This window comes from Piliocolobus tephrosceles, chromosome 2, assembly GCF_002776525.5.
Source record: "Piliocolobus tephrosceles isolate RC106 chromosome 2, ASM277652v3, whole genome shotgun sequence".
Taxonomy (NCBI): domain Eukaryota; kingdom Metazoa; phylum Chordata; class Mammalia; order Primates; family Cercopithecidae; genus Piliocolobus; species Piliocolobus tephrosceles.
In genome coordinates, this window is record NC_045435.1 from 78895008 (window position 1) to 78911474 (window position 16467).

The 16467-nt window shown below is 42.7% G+C and overlaps 1 protein-coding gene, 1 non-coding gene and 1 pseudogene across 4 annotated transcripts in view; all 3 read left to right on the top strand.

The window, feature by feature from the left end:
- The window catches only part of DNAH12 (dynein axonemal heavy chain 12), a 256283-nt gene that overhangs the window by 13236 nt on the left and 226580 nt on the right, over nucleotides 1-16467 (top strand). The window lies entirely within an intron of this gene.
- LOC111532849 lies at nucleotides 3617-10895 on the top strand (annotated as a pseudogene).
- Nucleotides 4787-4893, top strand: LOC111534741. The gene has a single exon (XR_002729195.1). It is a non-coding gene; the product is annotated as a U6 spliceosomal RNA (small nuclear RNA).

Below are 16467 nucleotides of genomic sequence, written 5' to 3' on the forward strand. Positions count from 1 at the left end.
AAAAAAAAAAAAAAAAAAAAAAAAGAAAAGAAAAAAAGAGAGAGGTGAATTCCTCCTTCATTCCTAAGATTCTGTTCAGTGTTTCAGTAGATTTAGAGTAGAGAAGGGAGTTCTCTAGGAATTAAACATTGTTCCCTTTTTTTTTTTTTTTTTTGAGACAGGGTCTTGCTCTGTCACCCAGGCTGGAGTATAGTGGCACGATCTCAGCTCACTGGAGCCTTGACCTCCTGGACTCTCGTGCTCCTCCCATCTTAGCCTCTCAAGTGGCTGGGACTACAGGCATGCACCACCACACCTGGCTAATTTTTTGTATTTTTTGAAGACACAGAATTTCGCCATGTTGCCCAGTCTGGTCTCAAATTCCTGGGCTTAAGTATTCCATCTGCCTTGGCCTCCCAAAGTGCTGGAATTACAGGCATGAGCCACTGCATCAGGCCCAGATTGTTTATACTCCATAACTTTTCATTATCTTGCATTATCATGTTGAACTACTTGCAGTTTCACAAATATACTGTATTTCACAAATATACAAATATACTGTATTACAGTTTATACACAAATATACTGTATACAGTTTAGAGATGTGCTCTGCAATTTCCCTCACTGCACTGTCTGGCTGAATACTTATCCTAGTTCTTCCAGGTTTAGTTTATGGATCACCTCCTCTAGAAAGCCTTCTCCTAATCCCTTTCATGTACGCATTTCTCTCACATCAGTTTATTTAGCAGATAGTAAGTATCTGCTGTTACACAGATGCTTGTTACTGAGGAGACCATAGAAAACACAACAGACGGTGGCTCACGCCTGTAATCCCAGCACTTTGGGAGGCTGAGGTGGGTGAATCACCTGAGGTCAGGAGTACGAAGCCAATCTGACCAATATGGCGAAACACTGTCTCTACTAAAAATACAAAAATTAGCCAGACGTGGTGGCGGGCACCTGTAATCCCACCTACTTGGGAGGCTGAGACATGAGAATAGCTTGAACCGGGGAGGTGGAGGTTACAGTGAGCTGAGATCAAGCCATTGCACTCCAGCCTGGTGACAGAGCGAGACTCCATCTCAAAAAAAAAAAGAAAACACAACAAGAAAGGATGGTGTCTTTAAGTCGTTTGTATGCTAGTGAGAGGAAACAGGTAGTAAACATGTAAAAAACAAAAGGGGCATGTTAACCTTTTAGATGATGATAGATGCTACGAAGAAATAAGGCAGTGGGGCCGGGCGCAGTGGCTCACGCCTGTAATCCCAGCACTTTGGGAGGCTGAGGTGGGCAGATCACAAGGTCAGGAGATCAAGACCATCCTGGCTAATACGGTGAAGCCCCGTCTCTACTAAAAAAAATACCAAAAATTAGCCGGGTGTGGTGGTGGGCACCTGTAGTCCCAGCTACTCGGGAGGCCGAGACAGGAGAACCACTTGAACTTGGGAGGCGGAGCTTGCAGTGAGCCAAGATCACGCCTGCACTCTAGCATGGATGATAGAGCAAGACTCCGTCTAAAAAAAAAAAAAAAAGGAAATAAGACAGTGGGATAGAGAGAAGATCTTCCCAGGAGCAGGAAAGGCCTGTGGATGTAATATGTAAGTAGAGATCCAGAGAATGAGAAGACTGTCATCTAAGTAAACATGAGAAAGGCTGTCTAGCAGAGTGGATAGCAAGTGTGAAATCCCTGAAATATGAATGCTTTCAGTACATGCTAGGAACTGACAAAGGCCAACATCTCTAGAGTATCATGAGCCTGGGGAAGAGTAGTATCAGATGAAGATGGAGAGGGAGGTGGGAGCAGATAGTGTAGGGCCTTGTGGGCCATGACAAGGAATTCAGATTTTATTTTTAAGTCCAGTGGAAGCTGCTAAAATGTTTCAATCAAGGAAGTGACATGAAACCTGATTTACATTTAAAAGATATCACTCCGGCTATTAAGAATAGACTGAGGTGGAGGGGAAGAGAGCAGGAATAGGGGGACACAAAGAGACCAGGGAGGATACCACTACAGTAGCATAGTTGAGAACTTATGGTGGTTTGGATAAGGCCGGAGACAGTGGAGGAGGAAAGTAGGTTTAGAAGGAGATATGTGTCAGAGGCAGAATCAGTAGGATTTGCTGTTGGGTTAGCTTTGGTAGCTAGGTGGATAGTAGTGCCATTTATAGAGAATTGAGGAAGTCCAGGAGGTGGAGGTAAAAAGCAATAATTCTCTTTTGGAGCTTAAGTGCCTGTGTAACATTTAAAGGGAAATACATTAATAGCAGTTGGATATATAAGAGAAGTCTAGGCTGGAGATGTAAAAATTTGGGAGTCACCAGCATGTAGATGATTTTTAAAGCTATAGGGAATTGTTGGAATCACAGAGAGAGCAAGAGCGAGAGCTAGGCAAGAGAGAACACAGGGGAGAGCACAAGTGAGCATGTGAGCTGAGGAAGGCAAAGACCTAGGGCGAAAGGTTAGATGTGTGGAGAAAAGTCAACCAGCAGGTATTATAAGTATGACTGGTAAGACAAGAGGAAAAGCAGAAGAGCAGGATGTCATAAGCACAGAGTATGTTATAACACAATGTACTTTTATTTTCTTTGTTGTCTTCTCCACTTTGACATACTTAAGGAGAGGGATCTCAACACAAATCACAGGGTTTGGCATGTTATTGTTGACGAATGAATAAGGGGATGAATGAATTTTTAAGGAAGATCCTTGCCTTTTTGTGCTTTATACAGATCTGTAAGTAGTACAACTTTTATTTTGGTGCTTAATTTAAAAATACTGCCTCAAAATTACCTGAAGCATAGTGCTGTATTAATACTGAGATAAGAATTGCTATGCATTTCTTTGGGAAAAATGCATTTTGAATTATTGGTTTTGTTTTATTTTTCCTGGATATGTTCACAATGTTAGGTTCATTTAAAAGAAAAAAAAAAGTTACTTCAGTCAGCACTCACTTTGCTAAACTTTACCTCTTACTGAATTCCACTTCTTTTTTTTCTTCTCCTTATTAATAAGCTCATTCTTTGAAAACTAACTTTATCTTGTGTGTGTTTCTTTTGGCTACTTTCAAAAACTTTAAGTATATTTGGTTTATTCTCCTTGGATTTCAAACTCATTTTTAGCTGGCCAAAGGTCTAATGCAAAAACTTTCAGCCGGGCATGGTGGCTCAGGCCTGTAATCCCAGCACTTTGGGAGGCCAAGGTGGGAGGATCACGAGGTCAGGAGACTGAGACCATCCTGGCCAACATAGTGAAACACCGTCTCTACTAAAAATACAGAATTAGCTGGACATGGTGGTGCATGCCTGTAGTCCTAGCTACTCGGGAGGCTGAGGCAGGAGAATCACTTGAACCCGGGAGGCAGAGGTTGCAATGAGCCAAGATGGCGCCACTGCACTCCAGCCTGGTGACAGAGCAAGACTCTGTCTCAAAAAACAAACAAACAAAAACAAACTAGAAAAACCAACAACAAAAAAAAACTTTCAGAAACCATTTTTTAAAAAATACCTGATAAAATTAAAGTTTTTTTAAAAAACTGGAAACATATCTTTCTGGATGGCCATGGACTTTGGGATTCTCCATCCCCTTGCTATCTACTCCTGTTAGATGATAAGAGCACAGACTTCCCTATTTCAAAGGTGGAATGAAGTCTGTGGATAGAGGGAGTTCCTGGGGTGAGGTAGGATGTAAAGAGTCATGGGCAGAAGTGGGCCCTCTACTAGGACCAGTCCCTGAAAACGCTTGGCTGAGCCAGTAACATTTTGTAGCTTTCCAGAGTCTCAAGAAGGAGCCTGTCTTCTTCCTTGGCTACTACCTCACCTCTTGATTCTAGCCAGTTTCTCTCCTTTAGTGCATGTGGTTTCTCACCCAGTCATTTGAAATTATGAAGTTTTTATTTATTTATTTGATTTTATCACAAAATGTTTTAGTTTAGCTATGATTGTTCATGCTTTTGCCACCGCCCCTCTTCCTTTTTTTTCTGAGACAAGGTCTCACTCTTCTGCCCAGGCTGGAGTCCAGTGATGGGATCTCTGTTTACTGCAACCTCTGCCTTTCTGGCTCAAGCAGTCCTCCCACCTCAGCCTCCTGAGTAGCTGGGTTTACAGGTGTGCACCACCACACCTGGCTAATTTTTGTGTTTTTTGTAGAGACGAGATCTCACTTTGTTGCCCAGGCTGGTCTTGAACTCAAGCGATCTACCTGCCTTGGCTTCCCAAAGTGCTGGGAGCCACTGTGCCCAGCCTGTTTATAATTGCTAATATACAAATCAAAAATAGTCAAGGAGTGAAAATGCTCACTTGTATGTTCTTCCCAGCTCTTTTTATTTATAGCCAGTAGGAGAAAACACACTCCAGAAATTGTTGCTATGTTAAAGGGTGGCATTTATATATAAAGAACAGGAAGTCAGGCATATTTATGTTGGGATAATTACAGTGCAAGGCTAACTATGACTAGTGCCAACTAGCATACCAAAGTATAAGGTAAATTCCTTGAAGGCAGCAATCACTGAGAGCTAGACTCTTTAGGCAGAAATGATGGATGAAGGGAAGCCTGGCCAAGGTCTTGAAGATTAACAAAGAAAGGAGGAGGATATCCAGGCACATTTTCTACTTCATGTGAGAAAGTCTTAGAAGTTTTAGTTTAGTACAGGTTTAGTAAGATTCAACAGGGAAATGAGGCTGCTCAAAAAGGCGAATTCAGTTTTAGGATACTTTAATAAATGTAGCACGTATAGGAAATGGGAGAGAAAATTTTCACTCTGCACTGGTCAAACATATGGAATTCTGGGGTCACACTTTTAAAGGGACTTTGAGTGTTCACTTTGGCAGCACATGCACAAAAATTGGAATAATACAGAGAAGATTAGTAAGGTGTGTGTGCAAGGATGACATACAAATTTGTGAGGTGTTCTACATAAAATAAAAAGAGGGACATTGATAAACCAGAATAGCTGCAGAGGTATCCTAGTCTATTTTTTATTGCTATAACTGAATAGTACAGACTGGATAATTTATAAAGAATAGAGGTTTAGGCCAGACATGGTGGCTCATACTTGTAATCCCAGCACTTTGGGAGGCCAAGGCAGGCAGATCATGAGTTCAGGAGTTCAAAACCAGCCTGGCCAACACAGTGAAACCCTGTCTCTACTAAAAATACAAAAATTAGCTGGGCATGATGGCAGGCACCTATAATCCCAGCGACTCAGGTGGCTGAGGCAGGAGAATCGCCTGAACCCGGGAGGCAGAGGTTACAGTGAGCTGAGATTGAGCCACTGCATTCTAGCTGGGTGATAGAGCTAGACTCTGTCTCAAAAAAAATTTAAAAAATGTCTGGGTGTGGTGGCTCATGCCTGTAATCCCAGCACTTTGGGAGGCCGAGGCAGGAGGATCACCTGAGGTCGGGAGTTCAAGACCAGCCTGACCAACATGGAGAAACCCCATCTCTACTAAAAATACAAAATTAGCTGGGTGTGGTGACACATGCCTGTAATCCCAGCTACTTGGGAGGCTGAGGCAGGAGAATCACTTGAACCCAGGAGGCGGAGGTTGCAGTGAGCTGAGATCATGCCATTGCACTCTAGCCTGGGCAACAAGAGCAAAACTCTGTCTCAAAAAAAAAAAAGAAAAAAAAGAATAGAGGTTTATTTAGTTCACAGTTCTAGAGACTGGGAAGTTTAAGAGCATAGTGCTGACGTCTTGTAAGGGCCTTCTTGCTGAGTGATAACATGGTGGAAAGCATCACATGGTGAGAGGACAAGACAGAGAGAGCTTGCTTTTATAAGCCATTCCAATGATAATGAGCCCACACCTTTGATAGTGACATTGATCCAATCATGAGGGCACTTAATAATTGTTCTCATTAATCCGTTAATTCATTCATGAGAACAGAGGCATTAAGTTTCCAACACGTGAACTTTTGGGGGACACATTTAAACCATAGCAACAGGAGAGCGAGGAAATTTGAAGGAAGCTGGTTCACTTAATTAGAGTATAGGCTGTGCCATCAATCAGGCCTGAGTTCATATACCATCTCTGCAGCTTATTAGCCACGTGAATTTGACAAGTTATGTAATTTATCTTCATGTTCCCATCTGTAATATGGAGATATAAATAGTGTGTATGTTTTAGGAATGTTGTGAGAATTAAATGCATATAAAGATCTTAAGCCTATGCCTAAAACATAGTAAACTCATAATAAACAGTAATTCATTGACAGGAATAATTAAAGGAACCAGATAAGTAAACATGGACAAAGAATATGACTTTTTCTGTATAGCTTCAGACACTAGAAGTTAAAAAGATACAGCTCAATATAAGAAATTTGTTTCTAAGAATATGAGCTAGCTGGCCAGGCATAGTGGCTTATGCCTGTAATCCCAGCACTTTGGGAGGCCAAGGCGGGTGGATCACCAGAGGTCAGGAGTTCGAGACTAGACTATCCAATATGGTGAAACCCCATCTCTACTAAAAACACAGAAATTAGCCAGGCATGGTGGCATATGCCTATAATCTCAGCTACTTTGGAGGCTGAGGCAGGAGAATCACTGGAACCTGGGAGGCAGAGGCTGCAGTGATTAGAGATTACACCACTGCGCTTCAGTCGGGCAACTGAGCCAGACTCTGTCTCAGAAAAAAAAAAAAGAGCTCGCTAACAATAAATTGGGTTGCCTCAGAAAGTGATCATGGTAGTGGGGTGGGGGAACAGAGCAAGATGGTATAACAGAAGGCTCCACTGAACATCCCCCACAACAGACACAAAATTTAACAACTGTCTACGCACAATAAAACACCTTCGTAAGAACCAAAAATCAGATAAGCACTCACAATACCTTGTTTTAACTTCATATTACTGAAAGGGGCACTGAAGCGGGCAGGAAAGACCGTCTTGAATTGCTGACACCAATCACCTCCCATCCCAGCAGTGGCTGCGTGGCATGGAGAGAGAATCTGTGCACTTGCGGAGGGAGAGTGCAGTGATCGTGAGACTTTGCACTGAACTCAATGCTGCCCTGACACAGTGGAAAGCAAAACTGAGCTGAACTCAGCTGATGCCTCACCACAGAGAAAGCATATAGGTCAGCCCCAGGCAGAGGGGAATCGCACATCTCAGTTGTCAAAACTTGAGCTCTGGCAAGCCTCGTCATGGAGTGCTAAAGTACCCTGGGGCCCTAAATAAACTTGAAAGGCAGTCTAGGCCACAGGGACTGCAACTCCTAGGTGAGTTCTAGTGCTGAGCTGAGCTCATATCCAGTGGACTGCAGGGGCACATGACCTACTGAGACACCAGCAGGTGCCATTAAGGGAGTACTTGTGCCACTCCTTTCCTAACCCCTAACCCGAGGCTGCACAGTTTGCAGCTCCAAAAGAGACCCTTCCTTCCACATGAAGAGAGGAGAGGGAAGAGCAAAGAGAATTTTGTCTTGCATCTGGGATACCAGCTCAGTCATAGTAAGATAGAGCACCAGCAGAGTCATGAGGCCCCCATTCTGGGCCCTAGCTTCTGGATTACATTTATTGGCACATCGTTGGCCAGAAGGGAACCTGCTGCCTTGAAGGGAAAGGCACAGTCATAGCAGGACCCATCATTAACTGACTAAAGAGCCCTCGGGCCTTGAATAACCATCAGCAATACTCAGGTAGTACACTGTGGGCCTTGAGTGAGACTCTGAGACATGCTGGCTTGTCTGAAATTATCCAGGTAAGGCCAAGCACATTCACAGCTGTGTTGGCTATGGTGAGAGACGCCATCTGCTTGAAAAAAGCAGAGGAAAAAGTAAAGGGAAATTTGTCTTACATCTTAGGTACCAGGTAGGGCACAGTGGGGTAGAGCACCAAGTAGGCTCTTGGGGTCCTTGATTCTAGGCCTTGGCTCTTGGATGGCATTTCTGGACCTGCCCTGGGCCAGAGGGGAGCCCACTGCCCTGAAGGGTGAGTCCCAGGCCAGGCAGCATTCACCACAAACTGACTGAAGAGCGCTTGGGCCTTAAGTGAGCATTGGGAGTAACCTGGCAGGGATCCCTATGGGCCTGTGGTGTTGGTGGCCATGGGGTGAGGTTCCTCTGCCTGTGGAAAGGCGGAGGGGGCGGGGGGGAAAGTGGGAAGGACTGAGTCTCATGGTTCGAGTGCTAGCCCAGCAGCAGTATAGTAAGACACCAGGTAGATTTCTAAGGTTTTTGACTCTAGTCCCTAGCTCCCAGTTGGGATCTCTGGACCCACCTGGGGTTTACAGAACTCACCACCTGAAAGGGAGGGACAGAAGCCTGTCTTGCTTCACCCCCTGCAGATTGTAGAGACCTACGGCTTTGAGTGAATATAGGTGGTAGCCAGGTAGTGGAGACAGTGGGTCTTGGGCAAGACCCAGTGTTATGCTGGCTTCAGATCTGACCCAGCACAGTTGAGTGGTGGTGGCCGTAGTAGTGCTTGTGTCATCCCACCTCCAGCTCCAGGCAGCTCAGCACACAGAGAGAGACTCTGAATGTTTGGGAGAGAGTAAAGGGAAAAAAACAAGAGTTTCTGCCTGGTAATTCAGAGAATACTTCTGGATCTTATCCATGACCACAAAGTGATACTTCTATGAGTCTGCAAGAACCACAATGTTACTGGGCTTGGGGTGCCCCCTACTGCAGAGATGGCTTCGATCACAACACCCAGGTCCCTTCAAATACCTGGAAAGCCTTCCTAAGAAGGACAGATACAAACAAGCCCAGACTGCGAAGAATACAATAAGTACCTAACTCTTCAGTGCCCACTGAGGAACTTCTACAAGCATCAACGCCATCCAGAAAAACATGACCTCACCAAACTAAATAAGGCACTAGGAACTAATCCTGGAGAAACAAAGATATGTCACCTTTCAGACAGATAATTCAAAATAGCAGTTTTGTGGCAACCCAAAGAAATTCGAGATAACACAGAGAAAGAATTTCAAACTATATCAGATAAACTTAAGGAGATTGAAATAATTAAAAATCAAGCAGAAATTCTGGAGTTGAAAAATGCAATTGAAATACTGAAGAATGGATCAGCGTTCTTTTAATAGCAGTTTTAATGACAGAATTGATCAAGCAGAAAGAATTAGTGAACTTGAAGACAGGCTATTTGAAAATACACAGAGGAGACAAAAAAAAAAAAAAGAATAAAGAAGAATGAAACATGCCTACAAGATCTAGAAAACAGCCTCCAAAGGGCAAATCTAAGAGTAATTGGCCTTAAAGAGGAGGTAGAGAAAGAGACAGGATAGAAGGTTTATTCAAAGAGATAATATCAGAGAACTTCCCAAACCTCGAAAAAGATAATTGACATTCAAGTACAAGAAGGTTATAGAACACCAAGCAGATTTAACATTTAACCCAAAGAAGGTGACCTCAAGAATTTTTTTTTTTTTTTTTTGAGATGGAGTGGAGTCTTGCTGTGTCACCCAGGCTAGAGTACAGTGGTGCGATCTCAGCTCACTGCAACCTCTGCCTCCTGGGTTCAAGTGATTCTTCTGCCCCAGCCTCCTGAGTAGCTGGGATTACAGGCACATGCCACCACACCCTGCTAATTTTTTTGTATTTTTAGTAGAGATGGGGTTTTGCCATGTTGGCCAGGTTGGTCTGAAACTCCTAACCTCAAGTTATCCACCTCCCTCAGCCTCCTAAAGTGCTGGGATTACAGACATGAGCCACCACACCTGGCCCCTCAAGGCATTTAATAATCAAACTCCCAAAGCTTAAAGAGAAAGAAAGGATCCTAAAAGCAGCAGGAGAAGCAAATAACATACAATGGAACTCCAGTATGTCTGGCAGCAGACTTCAGTGGAAACCTTACAAGCCAAGAGAGAGTGGAATGAGATATTTAAAGTGCTGAAGGAACCTTACACTACTGCATCTGGAAAAAATATGCTTTAAACATGAAAGAGAAATAAAGACTTTCCTAGACAAACAAAAGCTAAAGGATTTCATCAACATGAGACCTGTCTTACAAGAAATGCTGAAGAAAGTACTTCAATCAGAAAGAAAATGAGCAGTAAGAAATCATCTGAAAGTACAAAACTCACTGGTAATATTAAGTACAGAGAAAAAACACAGAATATAACACTGTAACTGTGGTGTGTAAACTACTCTTAAGTAGAAAGACTAAAAGATGAACCAATCAAAATAATAACTATAACATTTTTTCAAGACATAGACAGTACAGGTGCCAAGCAAGGGGCTTCTCTCAGGATGTCTGGCACAAGTGCTGCAAGAGAGGGGCAACAGTAAGCCATCCCACAAGAAGTGGAAGTATGAGCTGGAGTGCCCTGCTGCCAACAACAAGATTGGCCCCCACTGCCGTGTGCAGGGACATAACAAGAAATACCGTACCTTGAGGCTGGATGTAGGGAATTTCTCCTAGGTCTCAGAGTGTTGTAGATGCAAAACAAGGATTATCAATGTTGTCTACAATGTGTCCAATAACAAACTGGTCCATACCAAGATGCTGTTGAAGAACTGCATCATGCTCAGTGACAGCACACTCTACTGACAGTGGTGCAAGTCCCAGTGTGCATTGTCCCTGGGCAGCAAGAAGGGGGCCAAGCTGACTCCTGAGGAGGAAGAGATTTTAAATAAAAACAATCTAAAAAAATTTAGAAGAAATATGATGAAAGGAAAAAGAATGCCAAAATCAGCAGTCTTCTGGAGGAACATTTCCAGCAGGGCAAACGTCTTGCGTGCATCACATCAAGGCCAGAACAGTGGGGCCCAGCAGATGGCTATGTGTTAGAGACCTGGGAGTTGGAGTTTTATCTTTGGAAAATCAAGGCCCAGAAAGCCAAATAAATCCTCATCCTTTCTGTCTTTGCTTATGTAATAAAGGTGTTTATTGTTCTGTAACAAGAAAAAAAAAAAAAAAGACATAGAAAGTATAATAAGATACAAATAGAAACAACAAAAAGTTAAAAAGCAGGGTGATGAAATCAAGGTGTGTAGAGTTTTTATTACTGGCTGGGCACGGTGACTCTTGCCTGTAATTCCAGCAGTTTCGGGTGCTGAGGCAGGTGGATCACTTGAGTCCAGGAGTTGGAGACCAGCCTAGGCAACACAGAGAAACCCTATCTCTACAAAAAATACAAAAAGTTAGCTGGGCATGGTGGTGCATGCGTGTAGTTCCAGTTACTCAGGAGGCTGAGGCAGGAGGATTGCTTGAGCCCAGGAGGCAGAGGTTACAATGAGCCAAGATCATACCACTGTACTCCAGCTCGGGTGTCAGAATGAGACCCTGTCAAGAAAAAAAAAAAAAAACAGTTTTTATTACTTTTATTCTTTTTGCTTATTTGTTGGTTATCCAAGCAATATTAAGTTATTATCAGCATAAAATAATGGGTTATAAGATAGTATTTGCAAACCTCATGGTAGCCTCACAATGGATACACAAAAAATAAAAAGCAAGAAATTAGATCATACCACCAGAGAAAAATCACCTTCAATAAAGGAAGACAGGAAGGAAGGAAAGAAGAAAGGGAAGATCACAAAACCAGAAAACAAATAACAAAATGGCAGGAGTAAGTCCTGCCATTACACTGAATGTAGATGGCCTAAACTTTCCAATTGAAAGACACAGAATGGGCCGGGCGCGGTGGCTCAAGCTTGTAATCCCAGCACTTTGGGAGGCCGAGACGGGTGGATCACGAGGTCAGGAGATCGAGACCATCCTGGCTAACCTGGTGAAACCCCGTCTCTACTAAAACATACAAAAAACTAGCCGGGCGAGGTGGCGGGCGCCTGTAGTCCCAACTTGGGAGGCTGAGGCAGGAGAATGGCGTAAACCCGGGAGGCGGAGCTTGCAGTGAGCTGAGATGGTGCCACTGCACTCCAGCCTGGGCGACAGAGCGAGACTCCGTCTCAAAAAAAAAAAAAAAGAAAGAAAGACACAGAATGGCTGAATGGATAAAAAAACAAGACCCAGGCCAGGCACGGTGGCTCACTCCTCTAATCCCAGCGCTTTGGGAGGCCAAGGCAGGTGGCTTACTGGAGGTCAGGAGTTCAAGACCAGCCTGGCCAACATGGTGAAACCCCGTCTCTACTAAAAATACAAAATTAGCTGGGCGTAGTGGTGTGTGCCTGTAATCCCAGCTACTTGGGAGGCCGAGGCAAGAGAATTGCTTGAACCTGGGAAGCAGGGGTTGCAGTGAGCCAAGGTTGCACCATTGCACTCCAGCCTGGGCAAAAATAGTGAAACTCCATCTCAAAAACAAACAAACAACAACAACAAAAAAAAACAAGACCCAAACACACTTCACCTATAAAGACATTGCATAGACTGAAAATAAAGGAACAGAAAAAGATATTCCAGGCCAGTGGAAACCAAATAAGAGTGGGAGTAGCTATACTTATATCAGACAAAATAGATTTCAAGACAAAATTTTAAGAAGAGACAAAGAAGGTAATTACATGATGATAAAGTGGTCAATTCAGCAAGAGGATATGACAGTTGTAAATATATATGCACTTAACACTGGAGCACCCAGATATATAAAGCAAATATTATTCAAGCTAAAGAGAGAGATAGACCTTAATACAATAATGGCTGGAGACTTCAACAACCCATTTTCAGCACTGGACAGATTTTCCAGACAGAAAGTCAACAAACATCAGATTTAATTTGCACGATAGACCAAATGGACATAGCAGATATTTTCAGAACATTTCCTCCAACAACTGCAGAATACACATTTTTCTCCTGAGCACATGAATCATTATCAAGGATAGACCATATGTTAGGTCACAAAACCAGTCTTAAAACATTCAAAAAATTTGAAATAATATCAAGCACCTTCTCTGAACACAGTGGAATAAAACTAGAAATCAATAACAAGAGGAATTTTGGAAACTATACAAACACATGGAAATTTAAAAATGTGCTTTGTGTGACCAGTGAGTCAATGAAGAAATTAAGAAGGAAATTGAAAATTTTCTTGAAACAAATGATAATGGAATGCGACATATGAAAACCTATGGGATACAGTGAAAGCAGTACTAAAAGAGAAATTTATAGCTGTAAGTGCCTACATCAACAAAGATGAAAAACTTCAAATAAATAACCTAGTGATGCATCTTAACAAATGACAAAACAAGAGCAAACCAAACCAAAATTAGCTGAAGAAAATAAATAATAAAGATCAGAGGAGAAATAAATGACATTGGAATGAAGAAAACAATACAAAAGATGAATGAAACAGAAAGTTGATTTTTTTAAAAAGTTAAACAAAATAGACAAATCTTTAACCAGACTAAGAAAAAAAGAGAGAGGATCCAAATAAATAAAATCAGAGATGAAAAAGGAGACATTACAATTGATACTGCAGAAATTCAAAGGATCATTAGTGGCCACGATGAGCAACTGTATGCCAATAAATTGGAATATCTAGAAGAAATGGATAAATTTGTAGACACATACAACCTACAAAGATTGAACCATGAAGAAATCCAAAACCTGAACAGACCAATAACAAGTAATGAGATTGAAGCCATAATAAAACGTCTTCCAGCAAAAAAAGCCCAGACCCCAATGACTTCACTGCTGAATTATATTAAACATTTAAAGAGGAACTAATACCAATGCTACTTAAACTAGTCTGAAAAATAGAGGAGGGAATACTTCCAAACTCATTTTTTGAGGCCAGTATTACCCTGATACCAAAATCAGACAAAGATACATCAAAAAAAGGAAACTGCAGGCCAATATCACAGATGAATATTGATACAAAAATCCTCAACAAAATACTAGCAAAACAAATTCAACAACACATTAAAAAGGTCATTCATCGGCCAGGCGCGATAGCTCATGCCTGTAATCCCAGCACTGTGGGAGGCTGAGGCGGGTGGATCACCTGTGGTAAGGAGTTTGAGACCAGCCTGGCCAACAGAGTAGAGTGAAACCTCATCTCTACTAAAAATACAAAAATTAGCTGGTGTGGTGGTGGGCACCTGTAATCCCAGCTATTTGGGAGGCTAAGACAGGAGAATTGCTTAGAACCCTGATGGCAGAGGTTACAGTGAGTGAAGATCATGCCACTGCACTCCAGCCTGGGCAACAAAGAGCAAAACTCTGCCTAAAAAAAAAAAAAAAAAGAAATTGAAAAGTCCAGAAAATAATGGAAAGATATTCCATGTTCATGGATTAGCAGAATTGATATTGTTTTTTATTTTTTTATTTTATTTTATTTTATTTTTTTGAGATGGAGTTTCGCTCTTGTTGCCCAGGCTGGAGTGTAATGGCACGATCTCAGCTCACCGCAACCTCCGCCTCCCAGGTTCAAGTGATTCTCCTGCCTCAGCCTCCTGAGTAGCTGGGATTACAGGCATGTGCCACCACGCCCAGCTAATTTTGTATTTTTAGTAGAGATGGGGTTTCTCCATGGTGGTCAGGCTGGTCTCAAACTCCCGACCTCAGGTAATCTGCCCGCCTCGGCCTCCCAAAGCGCTGGGATTATAGGCGTGAGCCACCATGCCCGGCCCAACAGAATTAATATTGTTAAAGTGTCTTTACTACCCCCCAAATATCTACAGATTCAATACAATCTCTATCAAAGTACCAATGACATTCTTCACAGATATAGAAGAAACAATCCTAGGCCGGGTGCACTGGCTTACGCCTGTAATCGCAGCACTTTGGGAGGCCAAGGCGCGTGGATCACCTGAGGTTGGGAGTTCAAGACCAGCCTTACCAAAATGGAGAAACCCCATCTCTACTACAAATACAAAATTAACTGGGCATGGTGCTGCATGCCTGTAATCCCAGCTACTCAAGAGGCTGAGGCAGGAGAATCGCTTGAACCCAGGAGGCGGAGGTTGCGGTGAGCCAAGATCGCGCTATTGCACTCCAGCCTGGGCAACAAGAGTGAAACATTGTCTCAAAAGAGAAAAAAAAGACTTAAATCTAAGGCTATGAAACTACTACAAGAAAACAACTGGGTGAAACTCTCCAGAATATTGGAGTGGGCAAAGATTTCTTGAGTAATACCCCACGAATATAGGCAACAAAAGCAAAAATAGACAAATGGGATCATATCAAGTTAAAAAGCTTCCTCACAGCAAAGGAAATAACATGATGAGACAACCCATAGAATGGGAAAACATATTTGCAAACTACCCATCTGACAAGGGATTAATAATCATAATATATAAAGAGCTCTAACAACTCTAATAAGTTTAGATGTGTGACCCCACTGAAATCTCATGTTGAATTGTATTCCTCAGTTTTGGAGGTGGGGCCTGGTGGGAGGTGATTGGATCATGGGGTTAGATTTCTCATAAATGTTTAAGCACCATCCCCTTGATGCTGTCCTCACAATAGTGAGTTCTCATGAGATCTGGTTGCTTCAAAGTGTGCCTCCCATCTCTGCTCTTGCTTCTGCTTTCACCATGTGACATGCCTGCTCTTCCTTCACCTTCCACCATGATTATAAGCTTTCTGAGGCCTCCCGAACAGCAGATGCTGCTATGCTTCCTGTGCAGCCTGCAGAACCAGGAGCCAATTACACCTCTTTTCTTTATACATTACCCAGTCTCAGGTATTTCTCTCTTTTTAAAAAATTTCCTTTTTTTTTTTTTTGGAAACAAAGTCTCACTATGTTGCCCAGTCTAGTTTCAAACTCTTGGGCTCAAGCAATTCTTCTGCCATGGCCTCCCAAAGGACTGGAATTACAGGTATGAGTCACCACATCTGTCTTAGTTATTTATAGCAATGCAAGAATGGCCTAATACAAACTCTATAGGAAAAAAAATCTAGTAATCCGATTTAAAAATAGGCAAAAGATCTAAATAGACATTTCTCAAAAGAAGACATGAAAATAGCAAACAGGGGTGGATCACCTGAGGTCAGGAGTTCGAGACCAGCCTGGCCAACATGGTGAAACCCTGTCTCTACTAAAAATACAAAAATTAGCTGGGCATGGTGGTGGGTGCCTGTAATCCCAGCTACTCAGGAGGCTGAGGCAGGAGAATCACTTGAACCTGGGAGGCAGAGGTTGCAGTGAGCTGAGATCGTGCCACCTGCACCCCAACCTGGGTGACAGAGCGAGACTCTCTCAAAAAAAAAAAAAAAAAAGCCAGGCGTGGTGCTCATGCCTGTAATCCCAGCACTTTGGGAGGTCGAGGCGGGTGAATCACGAGGTCAGAAAATTGAGACCATACTGGCCAACATGGTGAAACCCTGTCTCTACTAAAAATACAAAAATTAGCTGGGCATGGTGGCATGCACCTGTAGTCCCAGCTACTTGGGAGGCTGAGTCAGAATAGCTTGAACCAGGGAGTCGGAGGTTGCAGTGAGCCAAGATCACGCCACCACGCTCCAGCCTGGCGACAGAGCCAGACTCTGTCTCAAAAAGCAAAAACAAAACAAACAAAAAACAAAAAATGATTTGGAAACAACCTAAGTGTCCATAAACAGATGGATGGGCTGCTCTGTCTATGGAGTAGCCATTCTTTTGTTTCTTTACTTCTCTAATAAACTTGCTTAAAAAAGAAAACAA